Here is a 16278-nt window from a genome sequence, read left to right on the forward strand (position 1 = left end):
CTTCCGGTTCTCCACTGTCTCATCTGTAAAACAGTGATGATGGTAACTCCTGGCTACCCGCTTAGAGTGGCTTTGTAAATGATGCTACCTGAAGGTGGTTTGTAAACTCTAAAATGCCGCACACATTGTTGATGCCTGTCACGAAAGAGCTGGAAAAGCCATGGCATCAGTTTTCAGATCCACTAATACCCCATCCCTACCCCACCCATCCTACCTAATCCCTGTCCCAAAGGGCAAGAAGGCTTGCTGGCAGGAGGGCTGGGGAGGCAGCACTTTCCATCAGCAGCTCAAGAAACTCAAGAACACTAAGAGTTTCTGGGGCAAAGGTCAGTCCCCCAGGGTGGGCTTGAGGGGTGGCTGGTCAGCAAGCAGGGATATCGGCCATTGTTTGCACCTGCCATCTGTGTTCCCAAGTGTTTAGTGATGGATGGTGCCAGACATTTCCCCTGCTGCTGCTGCTGCTGCTACTGGCTGAACCTGTCATAACATATCAAATTTCAAGAGCGGAGTTATAGAATCTGTGCCTTGGAAGGAGAACAAAGTTTGAATATCTGTGGAGTTGAGGACAGACTTAAGAGATTAGGAATGGGTAAGGCCCTGCAGCAGGAAACTGCCCACGATGACTAAAAGTGAAATTGAGTACAGTTTAGAGAATGCCACTCAGAGATAGGAATCAGGACAGGAAGTGGAGAGATGAGGAGCAGAGGCTGTAAGCAGATGGGAAGAGGGAGTGGCGACCAGAGCTAGCAAGTAGAGCATGGACAGATTGGCTGCTCGCAGCCATGGCCGCTTCCAGGGTGGAATTCCAGGAAACCCAGGAGTGGGACTCAGCAGTGAGGTTTGGGTGAGGTGGGCTAAGGAGACTCAAAACCCAAAAAACAGCCTCCATTGCTTCTATTTTTTTAGATTTTTTTCAAAACTATTTTTCTTACCAAATTTTACTGACTTAGAAACCAGCAAGAAATGTAATATCACATTTATTTACAGCCTAGAAGTAACAATTCCTGCATACGCTGTCCTCTCATGGTATATCTCCTCATAATATACAGCATTAAACAGGATGACCCTTTAACTTAAAAATATACTGAATATGCCTTATGGGGGTGAAGATACATGTGGCAAGAAAACTATAGCTTTAAATTAATGGTTCTCAAACTAACTTAAATCAAATCATTTGGAGGGCTTGTTAAAACATCCAGGGCTGGCTCGATCATAACTCACTGCAGCCTTGACCTCCTGTGCTCAAGTGATCCTCCTACCTTAGCCTCCTGATTAGCTGGGACTACAGGCATGTGCCACCACATCCAGCCAACTTTTTTTTTTAATTTTTTGGAGATTTTTCTTAAGTTTTTGTAGAGATGCCATCTCACTTTGTCACCCAGGCTGATCTCAAACTCCCAGCTTCAAGGGATCCCCTCCCTCCTCAGCCTTCCAAAGTGCTAGGATTACAGGCATGAGCCACAGGGCCCCACCACAGTTTCTGATCCATTAGGTCTGGGATAGGGCCTGAGAACTTGCATTTCTAACAAGCTCCCTAGTGATACTGATGCTGCCACTAGAATCACCATCCTGGATAATTAGGGATCCTTGACAGGAAGAGAAATAAAAATACACAGACTAGATTGGCAAATATATTTCCTTAACATTCCAGTTTTCTAAGTTGAAGCTCAGACATGTCACCCCTCCCCAGGAGATCACTTGCAATATTAGCCAGTTTCTCACTATGTGGAAAATATTCATAGAAATGCTGAAGGTAATCCTAAAATGGAATCCTAGAATGGTTCATTGAACCAGAGCCACAGCACAAGGTGGAGTCCACTCAGATGCTCTTGGGTGTGGTGACATTGAGATCTGTCCCCGATGGGGACAAGCCTATCAAGAGCAAGGAACACAGAACCATCTCCCTCAGACAGCACTTCCAAGTATGTTACCAAAATCTTGGTCTTTGAATCCCATGTTAGAGAATTTGTCATCCATTTAATCAGTCATTTAGAGAGTGATCCCTCTCAGGACTATATAGAACCTGCTTTCTGAGGACACAGACTCTATTAGACTTAGGACAGTCAGTGCTTTCCAGTAAAAATATAACACAAACAACATATATAATTTTAAATTAAAAAGTAAAAACAGGCCAGGGCAATGGCACATGTCTGTAATTCCAGCACTTGGGAGGCTGAGGTGGGCAGATCGCTTGAGTCCAGGAGTTCGAGACCAGCCTGGGCAACATGACGAAACCCCATCTCCACAAAAAAAATACAAAAATTTAGCCAGACGTGGTGTTGCACACCTGTGGTCCTAGTTACTTGGGAGGCTGAGGTGGTAGGATGGCTTGAGCCCAAGAGGTGGAGGTTGCAGTGAGCTGAGGTCGCACCACTGCACTCCAGCCTGGGTGACAGAGCGAGACCCTGTCTCAAAAATAAAATAAAAGAAATAAAAAGTAAAAATAAGCAAGTGAAATTAATTTTAATAATATAATTTATTTAATCCAATACAGACAATATATCACTTCAACATGTAGGCATGATAAAGCTAAATGAGCTATTTTACACTTTTTATACTAAGTCTTCAAAATCTAGTGTGTATGTTACACTTACAGCACATCTCAATGTGGACCAGCCACATTTCAAATGCTCTATTGTCACATGTTGCCAGTGCCATTGCAGTGGACGATACATTGAGGGGTTGCTGGTCAGCAAGCAGGGATGAACTCCTTATAGTATTAGAGTAATTCTGGATGATATTTTCTTAATAAGATCAAATTTATCAAACACCAACTACTTTTAATCATTACTTTTCCCTGTGTCATTAAGCTCCATCAGACTCCCAAAAGCCTCCCTGCCCCAGAAAATGGCTCTCTGTGACCGTCTGATAATTGGCCCCTACTGTCCATTCTCCCTCTTTTCCATAGTAATAAAAATTTTAGCTGGACAGCTACCCAGAATAATACATTTTCCCTGGCAGCTAGGTGAAACCATGGAACTACATGTTGGTCAATGAGATGTAAACAGAAGTTCATGCAGCACCTTCTTAAAGAAATAGCTGGCATCACTCTTTGTCCTATTCAATCTCTTTCCTCCTTCTCATTGGCTGGAATGAAAATCTGATGGCTAGAATTAGAGCCACCATATTGGACCATGAGATGACTGGGAAATGGAGGCCACACAGTTGACTAGGTGCCAATTTCTGGGGATTTCATGAAGAAGAGCCTACTTCCTGACTTTAAAGTAAAAGAGAAATACATTTCTACCATGTTTAAGTCAATATTGTTTGTCCAATTGTTACAGCTGAACTTTAACCATTTCACATTCCCAACCATTCATCCTGGCTTGTGAACATATAGCAGAAATCCCCAAGAAAGGAGCTAACAGATGTATTGTGCATTGTTAGCACAAAATAAAACTAATAAGAGCTAATTATTATGGAGCTCAAACTCTATCAGTAAGTAGCCTTATGTTAAGTACTGTACATATCTCCTTTAATCCTCGCAACAACCTTTGTGTATCAATAAGAAAATTTAAAACAGATTAAGTGACCTGTCCAAGATCACATAGCTAGAAAATGTGAAGCCAGAATTTGAATCCAGGTCTAGATGACTCCATAAACGAAGTTCTTTGCTAGGCGTATTCCCATCGGTAGACTCTGCACCATACAACAGGAAGATAGAAGGGGGCACATACCCTATTTTTCTTAAGTCAACAGAAGCTCTGAATTTAAACTTGAATTCACATCCTTCTCCTGGCAAAATTCAACCAATCAGTACAAATGTGAGAATCAGCTGCGTTCTGTAAGGTATTTTTTTTTTAGGGGAATAAGGTCACATGACTTACAGCCAGTTTCCTAAAACTCAACTCCCTTTTGAGACCTTTGGCATCTGTTCAGGTGTTCTATTCTTTTTGCCATTTTAGCACTCTAAGGATTAAAAATTGACATATTTAGGGTAAAACATGGTGCTTATTATTGAATTTCTGATAAGCATATATTAAATATACATTATTTTAAGAATCATGGAATCATTTTGTGCCCTGGCTTATGAGCAGGTCACCAACAGAGATATCTTGGAGCTCTGTTACTCATTTCCAACAGTGCCACAAATAAAACTAATAACAGCAAATAACTATTGAGCACTTACTTTAACAGACCTTATTTTAAATACTTGTGTACTTTTAAGCTTACAACCAAAAACAGTGGGTTCCCTGAGTGTGGAGCTTGTGTTGTATTGGTCACTTCTGCATCAACATTTCTTATCACCTTACCTGGTAAATAGCAGGTCTGTGATAACACCTTGTTGAATGAATTGTCAGATACTCCTTAGGCCACATCACATTCTCTCAGCCTCACCTGTCCCTTGTTCCAGCTGCTGCAGAGACCAATACTACATTAGGCTCTGAGCAACTTCACATAGGTAAAAAGGGCATGCCTTACCTGCACTCGATGTTTCCTGTTTCTTGCTCTGGGGGTTCTCTTTTGACACAGAGGTCTGGGGCACCATGACACCTCCCCGGCACCTGTGCATGTGCAAAATGAAAGTATGGAGGAGTTAACATCTTATGGGAAAAACCTTTGACCAGTGGGAGACAGGAATCAATGAACAGATTGCTCTTTCTTCTCTCCAATGGACTATTCTGACACACAATTTATTTGGCTTCTCGGAAGACAGTTGTGATGGTCCCTTGGGATCAAACAATTAGCAGTGACCAACTTGGCAACACACCCTCCTATTGACTCCCTCCCTCCCTGCCTGCCACTCTTCCTTTGTCCCTTCATCCTGCTCTAATAGAAATAGCACATACATGCTTTATCTCAGGTTTTTCAATCTGGAGAGCTTAGACAAGACAAAGAAAGTGAATTTACCTTTGTATACTTTGTCTAAAAACATTATCCAGATGAATCATTAACCACTGGGCCATCTTACTTTAATTGTCAAATTCAAATCAAAAGAAATGATGGACGCCATCTTCCAGAAACACGTAACCCATGACCATGGATGCCAATGGTAGTTATTTCTATAGGCCCTAGGAGTATGGCCCAAAGGCAGCTGGCCCCATTCTGATTCCTGCAAAAGTCTTATTTCTGCACAAGAAGCACTGCCTCTAAAGGATTCTTTGAGGGCAGGACGATGTGATATTGCTGTGTCAGGGTTCATAACAGAACACTTAAAACAATTGTTTACAGTACATGGTGTCAGAGAGATGCCTGCAGCTAATGTCTGAAAATTACACAAATCTGGACATTTATTAATTTACTAAAAAGCAGCAAATGTAAAGGGGCTGATAAAGCAAACAACTAGCAGTAATAATAAAATAATAGTTGTCATTTTTTTTCTAACATTTATTGAGTATTTACTCTGTGCCAGGCCAGGGTTTCACTGTGTCTTCACAAAAGCCCTGTGATAATACTATTAGTTCACATTCACATTGTGTCTTCACAAAAGCCCTGTAATAATATTATTAGTTTAATTTACAGCTATCTGAAGGATTTCGAAGTTACTAACTTACCCAAGGCCTCACTGCAAGGAAATGGAAGATGGCATTCAACCTTCAGACTTCTTTTATATGGAAGAAGAATAAATTTCTCTGTTTAAGCCAGTGTTGTATTGTTGTTATATGTAGTTTCTGTTATATGTAGTGAAAGCTGTTATGCTTACCTAATTACAAGACATTTCTAATACTCCTTTTGGTTCAAGCCCAATCAAAAAACTGGGGAAATAGGCCAGGCGCAGTGGCTCACACCTGTAATCTCAGCACTTTGGGAAGCCAAGCCAGGCAGATCACTTGAAGTCAGGAGTTCAAGACCAGCCTGGCCAACATGGTGAAACCCCCATCTCTACTAAAAAATAAAAATTAAAAAAAAAATTAACTGGCGTGGTGGTGCGTGCCTATGGTCCCAGCCGCTCCCGAGGAGGCTTAAGCACAAGAATTGCTTGAATACAGGAAGCAGAGGTTGCAGTGAGCTGAGATCGTGCCACTGCACTCCAGCCTGGGAGACAGAGAAAGATCTTGTCTCAAAAAAAAAAAAACTAGAAAAATCAACCCTACTGGACATTCAAAATAGTTGTAATCATAAGATACTGAGGGTGCATCAGAGAAAGGAGAATCAATTACCATCTGATATACGGAAAGGTATATCACAGCAAAAAATAAGCCACACAAGAGTTCCAAGGCCTTTTATAGGAATAATGACTATTTTTTCCTCTAACCCTAAAACTGACACATAGGAAGTGATAAACAGGAATGTACTTATTTGCAATAAGAATTTTAGAAAATAGTTATCATATTTCACTACTTATTCACTTAACAGTCATTTATTAAGCCCAGGGGAAATACAGAGATGAAGAGGTGAGACCTTCCTTGTAGGAGGCCAGGCCTACTAAAAGAGGCACCCAAGGAGACAGCCTACACAGTGTGCAGAGTGCTGTGGTCCAGAGAGCACAATCTAATGTTGAGGGAGGAAGGAAGACTTTCTGGAAGAGACGATACCAAGTTGATTAGGTGTCCTTGGGAAAATAAATCTGGGTAGGGGGTGGCAGGGGGAGCAGAGAGAGAAGCAGGGCATGCTGGGAGAACAAAGTAGTGAGGTTTGGTAGGAAATTTAGGGGGGAGAAGATATGAAGGGGCCAGGTCACTGCAGTATAGAGAAACCACATCATGAAGACCAGGCACTAAGGTGTCCAGACCACCTCAAAAGCTATGAAGAGCTGCAGAACACTTTTCAAGGGGGAGTAATGTGAGAATCATTGTCATTTAGAAAGATCCGTAAGGTGATTTTCTTCAAGTGAGCTCTCTGACCCTTCCTGCTCTAACACTATGAATCAAGGAACTGGTGCAATTTTAAAATAACAATAACTTGTCTGAGTCTAGACTGTTAGGAACCTGCAAGTAACTCCTGCTGTCATTTGGGAAGCTAATTTGGCTCACCACATATCCATGCCTGATACTGTTCTATTGGAACATGCCTGGTGGCCATGCCTAAGTTGGGAAGAGAGATACTACTTGCTACGTCTAAATGTTTGTGTGCCCTCAAAATTCAATGTTAAAACCTAATCCCAAGTGTGATGGTATTTGGAGGTGGAACCTTTGGGGAGTAAGATTAAGTCATGAAGGCAGTACCCTCATGAATGGGATTGGTGCCCTTATAAAAGGGACACCAGAGAGCCTCTATTCTTTATGCCATGTCAGGACACAGCTAGAAGGCACCATCTGTGAACGGGGAAATGAACCTCATCAGACACCAAATCTGCAGGCACTTTGACATTGGAATTCCCAGCCTCCAGAACTGTGAGAAATAAATTTCTGCTGCTTATAAGCCTCCAGTCTGTGGCATTCTGTTATAGCAGCCCAAATGAACTGCAATAGTACTATTTGTTTCGGATACCAATTGAAGCAGAAGCCAGGAGCAAAAGACTAGAGCTGAGAAACAGTAAAGCCTTCCCTGAGTACCCAGTCTAAATCAAGACTTAGGATTTAAGAGCACTCAGTGATAACATGATGTCAACTAACTAGATGGCAGCAGAGGCTGAGGACCCAATGGGTGCCCATGCTCACTGCCACCAGATGGTTCTTCCAAGGAAATTCTCTTTATATTTGAATATTATCTGCAGACTCCAGGGGGCCTTCTAGGGGATAGGACCTGGGTTGGACTCCCAGTGGCTCCCGGTGTAATAAAGCAACCCTTGTACCGTTCCTTGCCCCTTTCCGCATACATTGGCCAAAGCTGGTGGGTCCCTCCTCAGCAACCACATGCCTCTTGTCACATAGAGTAAGGTGCAAGAAGCCAGGTGCCAGGCAGGGACAAAGTCTGGCCTGCTCATAATTGCATCTCAGCACTTGGTACAGCACCAAGCACATGACAGGTACTCAAGAAATATTTGTAAAATAGATGAACAAATGTATCAGTCAATTGTGCCTTTGCATATAGAATAATAGCAAACACATATCATGTTTACCATGTGATCTACACATTTTACAAACATTTTATCCTCAAAACAACATTATATGAGAAGTACTATTATTCTCCCCCTTTTACAGATGAGAAAAGTTAGGCAAAGATAAGTGAGTGACTTGCCTAAGGTCACACCGCTTAAAGCCTAGACTGGGTATCAACAACAAAATTTGTCAAATGAATAAATTCTAGCATTCGTGGTTTCTTTAGGATCCCATTATTTTGTCCAATTGAGGTAGCTGTGGGGGTTTTTTTTGTTTGTTTTTATGTTTGGTTTTGGGTGGTTTTTTTTTTTTCCTTTCTTTCCTTACCATCTTATGGTGCTGAAGCTGTAGGTTTTAGTTGTTAACAGGGTGGCAATACTAAATTTGCACATCTTTTGGATATGATTGCATTGCACACACTGAAAAAAGGGAATGAGGCTCAGCTGAGAGAAAACCTTAAAATCCTCCAATGCAGTCTCATTACTCTTAGAATAAAACTCAAATGCCTAGACTTGGCCTGTGTGATGAGGCCTTCTATGTTGCCTCTGTCCTCATCTTGTGCCACTGTTCCCCCAGGTCCCTAAGGTCTCTGTCACACTAGCCAGCTTTCTGCTCTTCAAACAAGCCAGGCATGTTCCCCTTCATGGGCTATACCTGCTGCTTCATCTGCCAGGAATACCACGGGCTTTCTGTTAGCTGGATATCTTCTCACCATTCAGGTCTCAGCTTAAATGTTACTCCTCAGTAAAGCCTTCCCTGAGCCCTAATCTAAAGAGTGACTCCCCAGCTCCCATCTCCAACTCCATCTGACCTGTCAATCTCTCTCTATCCCATTAACCTACTTTATTTTCTTCATAGTATTTATCACTAACTGAAATAATCATTTTTGTCGGCTTGTTTGTCTCCTTATTTCTTTTCTCTTCCCACTTGAGAATTTAAGATCTGTGAGCTCAATCTGGGATGCTGGCAGCATAAAGAAGGTGTGCAGTGCATATGTATTGAATAACAGATGATTCAACAAATTACTAAGCTTTGCCAAGCACTGGCCATCACCAAGTCAGATGAGGAGAGGAGTCTCAGATCTCCATGCACCCCATGTCTCACCGCTGGAATCATGCAGAATAAAATGCCCAGGCTTCTGGAGCTTCTGTGTCAAAACTCACTGATGACACCTGATTGCCCCAAAGACAAGGCCCCCTTGCAAATTTGGGAGATTAAATCAGGAAAACTTTGGGAATAAGGGGGATAACTGTGAAATCAAACCAAAGAGAGGGTTTGGCACCACCATGGATGTTGGAAATCTGTGGCGCCACCTCCAAGTACCTGAAGAAAGAGTTGGTGCAGCTTCTATGACCATCAGGGAGGGCTTCCTGTTGTTGTTGTTGTTGTTGTTGTTGTTGTTGTTGTTGTTGTTGTACATTATGCAGCATAAGATTTCACATTTTCTAAAAAATCCCTCCAATTTAAAAACACAGTTTGGAAGCCACTTCTTTAGAGAATTTCTCCTGATTATATGCAGAGTATAAATGCTAGAGGAGAATTTTTTTTTTACTTAGGTCTTTCTCAATAGTCACAGCAAAAATTTTAAATGTTGCCCTTCCCAGTTAGAAATTTGAAAACTTCAAGGCCAAATGCCCTGCCTGCTCCAGCTTGGAGGCTGAGGGAGCTGAACACATTCATCTGCCCCCTGTCCACCCATCTCTCCTCACCAGGTGGTGGGTAGGCTCATTGTCTGCTCCAGGCAAAACACATTAGAAATGTAGGGCGCTCAAACGTGCTACCTTGACGTGGGTAATTTTTTTCCTGCAGGAAGAGAAACCAGGAATATAATTGCCCTAGAAATAACTCAATCAATGGGCATCCTACGCCCAAACCTCTCCAGGGGCCCACGCTTGCGAGGCATAAAGTAATGGCATGCTTGCCAGCAGCTAATGATGCACGCCAGCCCCCCAGAAGGCTTCAGTAAAATTTCTCCTCACAGCCACTGTAATGATTTGGAATGTTTTGCCAAAACTAAATGCCTTCCTCTCATTTGCACTTCATGCCTTTAAGCTCCCAAGGTGCCACTGCCCCTGCCACTGGGTGAAGAGTGGCAGGGATTTTGCAGGAATGCTCCCCAGTAGCACAGGCCTAGAAACACAGAACAGCCGCCCACACACTTCTGCGTTGTGACTGCCGCCTCACTGCTGCTAGGCAAGATAATTGGTGGTGCTGGAATGTGGCCAAGATTTGGCAGGATGCAGAGCAGGCATCTAAATTGGGGTGTTGGTGCCAGCATCAAAGCTCTGACCATGGGGTAGGAGCCAAGGTCACCACGAAGCTCAGTGTGACCTTGGAGGAGAGGACACCCCTCCCTGTCTGTGCCCTGAGTCCCACTCACTCAGCTTCCATGCCAGTTTTGTGCCACTCTTCCTACATACCAGGCTTTAGCTAGGGCAGCAGCGGGAAGCTGTTAGGTGACACATGAATCCTGTAAGGTATGCAGGTGGCGACAGCATACCACCCACAGGTTGGATGGTGACAGTCACAGCTATATATAGGGAAAGGGATTACCACAGCCCTCTGTGGGTACTGCAAGTACTGATACATGGGCCCTTTGCATTGTGCCATGGAACCTGTTAGCAATGTAAAATTTGTTCTGTGCCAATTGGACACACGATCACTTTTAATATTAGCAGGAGGGAGAACAGAATCTGACATTTAAAGAGAAAGAAAGAGTCACACCCTGGTGATCAGCTGAATGATTGAATCCAACAACTAGTGTGTCTGCAGCTTTTGTTGGAGGCTCACCCTCACCACCCTGACCTTAGTCACTGAATTTTCATCCCGAAAGCCCAGCCACAGCCCTACTCCTGAGGTTGTATGCCACTGGGGGCAGGGAGGGAGCGCTCCCTTGAGTGGAAGATTTGAAGTGGAATCCCTACCACTCTCAGAAGCAGAGGCAGGCATCCCATTTCACAAGGGGGTGCCAAGATACCATCTGACCCAGGACTCAGCTCACAAAGGGCCTTAAACTTAGAATTTTGAAATTATCAGCAAAAAGAACTTATAGCCATAGAGATACCCTGACAAGAGTGAAAAAAACTGGCATTCAAGACAAAACTCAACAGTGTCAACTAGATGACACTGCTGGGAGTACATTAAAACAATAACAACAATAATAACAACTAACACTTGCATAGTGCAAACTGTTGTAAGAATCTAGGTACTTCTCTAAGACTTACGTTTAACCCTCACAAAAACCCTATGAGGAGATCCTACTATGCCTATTTTATAGATTGGAAACTGAGGTACAGAAAGACCACATCATGTGCCCAAGATCACATGGCTAATAAATGCTAGGCCAGAATTTGAACTCAGGCTGTCCAGCCTCCAGTGTCCCCATGCTGAATCACTATCCTCTGAAGTAAGGGTTTTTAAAAATAAATCCTTGCTAATAGCACAATCACACTGCAATGTTACTCATTAAAAGCATCTACCTCTTAGCATGGAAACACTTGACATTTCATCATTTTTTAGTATCTCAGGAGTCTCTAAAAGGCTTTAGGTCAGGCTAGAAACAGCCTTTCTTCTTCCAAGGATTGCTCTTACTCTAGAGAAAAGTAACACACAGGCCGGGCATGGTGGCTCATGCCTGTAATTCCAGCACTTTGGGAGGTCAAGACAGAAGAATCGCTTGAGTTAAGGAGTTTGAGACCAGCCTGGGCAACATAGCAAGAAACCATCTCTACCAAAAAAAAAAAAAAATGTAATTAGCATGGCGTAGTGGCACGCACTTGTAGTCCCAGCTACTCGGGAGACTGAGGCAGGAGGATAGCTAGAGCCCAAGAGTTTGGGGCTGCAGTGAATTATGATCATGTTACTGCACTCCAGCCTGGGCCATGGAGTGAGACTCTGTGTCAAAAAAAAAAAAAAAAAAAAGTAACACACTTCTGGAAAACAATCATAGAGCCCCGTGTGTGAGCCTTCTCTATGCTGCAGAGGCACTCTTTATTTGGCCATGTCAGGTCCTCAACTCAAATCTCTCCAATTAAGGAATGAGTGAGAGCTTCTCTGTTCCTAATAACATGATGCCAAGGCTCTCTGAGGGCTCAAGCCCTATCCTAGCCCCTCCAAAAGCATGGCAGCATCGGCGCGGGAGGGAAGTGCAGGGCACCTCGGCCAAGGTGCTGAGAGGTGTTGAATTATGATCCCAAGTATGCTGGAGGAAAACACTGTGTACAATTAGTATTTGATATATGGACAGTGGGATTTAATCACTCACAACACAACTGTTAACCCTCCCCAGGAAGGCACACTAGGCACTGTAGAAACGGAACTGAATGAGGCACACAAGGGCTTCGAACGGAGGTAACAAACACAGTGACAAATCACTCCAGTACAGTGTTGTTAGGAAAGTAGGTCATGGCATGGACAAGCGCTGCACGAGCCTGGAGGAGGGGGTTTCCCATTTTGCATAGAGAATTTGTAGAAAGCCTTTAAGGATTTGCAATCCTTGAAAAATTTGCAGTCAGCCTTTAAGGATGAGCAGGTGTTGACTCAGCTCAGCAGAGAGAGCTGGAAGAAAGACAAAGGGAGACTGCAGGAAGATGAGTGACAGCAAGGCCCCAAACACCATCCAATCTGCAATAAGCCTTCTGCCTTTGAGCAAACTTGCCTGTTAATTAACTGACTTAATGAACATTTACTGAGTACCTTCTATTTGACTCATGATACTTGAAACTTTGGCGGGGGGGCGGCTACCTGGAATTCTTAACAAATGTTCTAGAAAGATAGAGCTAGGTATTTCTCAACTAACTCTTGTAATGCATATTTATCTTCCAAAACTGAAGTCAGCAGGGGCCATAGGAAAAATGCAGAGTTAGGCACACTCGCACTCTACCTACCCCTCCTTGAAGATGGGGACGGCAACAGGGTTTTAGAGCATCTCCATCTTCAAGTTTGACTCCTGCTCTGACTCCTTAGATTATGTCTGTTGGGTTGGCATCCTTTTTAGGACTGTCAGCAAAAGATCCCACTCCCAGTGGGCCTTGGGGCATGCCTGTTCCCATTAGAGCAGCTATTGATCAGAGACAGATGCCACCATGTGCAAGCACAGTGAGGTTGCCACGTCATCTCTAGGGACGTTGGATGCCAATCTGGCTCTTTGTTCTTTACCTCTTCATTGCCCCCAAATACTTTAGAAAAAAAATATGCTTGCATTGGAAGATCTAGTTTATATTTTGGTGATCAAAGAATTCTACATCTCAAATGGGCCTCCTTTATTTACATTTTTTAGTGTGTGTATTCTTTGAATACTCATCTCTCCTTTGCATCTAACTAACTCCTCGTCACCCTCCAGACCTCAGTGCAAATGTCACTTCCTCCCAGAAGCCTCCTTGGCACTACCACCATGCCCCAGACAGAATTAAGGGCTGCTTATGTGGTCCTATCCTTCTCTGGACTTCTGCCTTTATCACAACACATTTTAACTGCTGTTTTATTTATCTGACTCCTGATGGCAAATTATAAAATTCTGTGATGGTAAATCTCCTTGTTCATCATTGTATTCTCAATCCCCTAATACAGTGTAAGCAACATATTAGGGAGTCAGTAATTATTTGCTAAGTTAATTTATTGTTTAATCAATACTAATGCTTTAAATGACTACACATCAACAATAAGTAATTTTGTTACTTCAAAATGAAGTACATTCTGCTCTTTAGATTGTTCATATTTCTTTAGCGAGCCTAAGGGTAGAAAAATATAGGTATCTCAGTCCTTCTGAAGGGCTTCGTAGAAATCCCAAATTTAGAACTTGCACAATTTAGGAGTTTAAATGAAAAAGTGCTGTAATTCCTAGTCCCATTTCCGACTGCTAGGGAAACTTTAAATCAGATTTCCAACAACATATGGTAGAGCTCTGTCCCTATTCCCTTCCTTAGTTCTCCCTTCAAAAATTTATATCATATGGTTCACTTTCCTTTTCTCCCTCATTCAGGAAAAGGTATATGAATCTTGCTATTGTGGCTGTCTGTTGAAGTTTGTCAGAGAAGTCAGGGTCAGGGGAGGGGCATACAAAATTGATTTAGGGTATCAGTGAATCAATACAGTGTGTTAGTAGATCTCTGCCCCACCACATTTAGGATAACCTTGATGAGGTTATGCCCCTTTTTTTCTTATTTTATTTCCTATCTCAATTTTAAAGATTGATACACCTTTAATGAATTGTTAGCTACAATTTTAAACCATAAATAAACAGCTCAGCCTACACACTTCTCAAGTTCTTGAAGTGTTCTCTTTAAATGCAAATAAAAGAGCTCTCAAGTCCTTGGGAGTAAAGGGTATGAAAAGGGAGCTCTTAAGGGAATCATAAGAAATGCATAATTCATAATAATAATAACAATAATAAGGATCTTTCATGGGACTCTTTCTGTCTTGGTAGTGGCTGACGCCAACCAAGCAAAACTTGCAAAGGACATGGCTAGCCCGGTTTTATTACCCTTATCCCTCATATACCTCTGAGATCTAAAAGGATTGGGGTTGAAGTATGATTGGAAATTGAAGCATTTCTTTACAAAAAGTTGTTAGAGAGTTAGGTACTTTCCTCCCATCGTACTTAGAGGGTTTGACATGTGTTCATCGAGTCTGCAGAAGGCAGTGAACACAGTGGACTAATCTGATGCATATTGGAAAAGCAGTGTATTAGTCTGTTTTCACACTGCTAATAAAGATATACTTGAGACTGGGTAATTTATAAAGAAAAAGTTCAATGGACTCACAGTTCTACGTGGCTGGGGAGGCCTCACAATCATGGCAGAAGGAGAAAGGCAAGTCTTACATGGCGGCAGGCAACCAGAATGAGAACCAAGCAAAAGGGGAAACCCCTTATAAAATCATTTGGCTGGGTGGGGACATAGCCAAGCCATCTCAAGCAGAAAGGCAGCAGCCAGTAGCCAGAGCAACTGAATGGAAGAGTGGCTGAGCGCAGACACACCAGTATTCCCAGTGTTTTTTGGACAAAAGATACATGAATATTCTCTGTGAACCAGAAGACTGCTCAGGAGAGAGAACTGGCCTGGAGGGGGCTTCAAACCTAAGCTGGGAAAGGACCCAGGATTCTGGGGAGCTGAGGGAAAAAACATAAACAGTCACAGAGAACATGCATCTGAGGCATGACACAGGCAGTACAGTCTAATGTTCCCAGTGTAGGCCTCCAGAGAACCCACAAGTACAGCTCCAAAAAGATCGGCTTTGAAATTCCCCCGAGCCCAGAGTCAGCTTGAATCATCCGCCACAGCCAGCAGAATCCATCACCATATGACATTGGTGCCAGTCAAATTTGACCTTTCCTGTCCCTGACATGTCCTCCCTATTCCCTCTCCTAGTGAGTAGCTGGAGCTATGGAGAAAGTAGCAGGAGTTGAGGGTGGAGGACCAAGGTGAGGAAGTCTAGAGGAAGCCAGCCCTGCCCTACTCCAGGCCCAGCAAGAAGAATCTTAAGTGAAATCTAAAGTGTTGATTAACACCTATGAATGGATATTTTTTTACTGAAATGAGATTATCTTTGTGACAATAAGTAACTGGAAAACTTTTTATTATCTACAGGTGACTAGAAGCATCAGGGGACCTGCCCTAGACACGCCCAGAGGGCAGAGGGGAACTAGTTCCAAGGAGCAGGTTCAAGCACATGGTGGGGAAAAGAATGAAGCTGTTTTCTCCTTGTGCCCTCCAAGGTTCTCCTCTTACAATATACTACTTACCTCGTTTCTCCTGGAATTCTCAATATCCTGCTAGCCCAGCAGGTTGAAAGATGTCATCAGCACGGTGGCCAGCTGAGATCAAATCCCATTTTTGCACTTAATGGTTTGTAGGAAAGTAGACAGAATGCTATCCTCCACGTACCTTGATTCACTTATCTGTACGATGTGGATAATCGTAGGATCTACCTCATGGAGCTATTGTGAAGATTTAACAGCCACAAAGATCTTAGATCAGGGTCTAGCTCATGGTAAGTGCTCAATCAATGATAGCAATTATCATCATCCTCTTCATTGAAGACCCTGATGTTCATCAAAAATTTAATGCTCATTAACCTCTAAAGAAAAAGGAAAAGAGAAAGAGATGAGTAAGCATTTGGAATCTTGCTCCACCCAGAACAGAGCTGATGCCACTAGATGTGAGTCCCTCACAGGGCAACAACATCCTCTTTTCCAGAATTCTATCTCCCAGACCCAGTTCAACACCTGCTCATAGTCATTGCCAAGAAAGGATTCTTGAGCAAATGAATAAAGAAGTGAATGGATGAATGCCTATACTGCCTACACCCTGACCACCTTGATCTTGTTGCTCTGGGGCCAGATGAGTGGTTAGAATCT

The 16278-nt window shown here is 42.9% G+C and overlaps 1 long non-coding RNA gene across 1 annotated transcript; it reads right to left on the reverse strand.

Moving 5' to 3' along the window:
• Positions 1–4422: 4422 nt before the first annotated feature.
• Positions 4423–15751, reverse strand: LOC134807196 (uncharacterized). Its single transcript, XR_010146984.1, has 2 exons — positions 15664–15751; positions 4423–4505 (listed from the first exon to the last, which is right to left on the reverse strand). It is a non-coding gene; the product is annotated as an uncharacterized LOC134807196 (long non-coding RNA).
• Positions 15752–16278: the final 527 nt, after the last annotated feature.

This window comes from Pan troglodytes, chromosome 8 (genome assembly GCF_028858775.2).
Source record: "Pan troglodytes isolate AG18354 chromosome 8, NHGRI_mPanTro3-v2.0_pri, whole genome shotgun sequence".
Taxonomy (NCBI): domain Eukaryota; kingdom Metazoa; phylum Chordata; class Mammalia; order Primates; family Hominidae; genus Pan; species Pan troglodytes.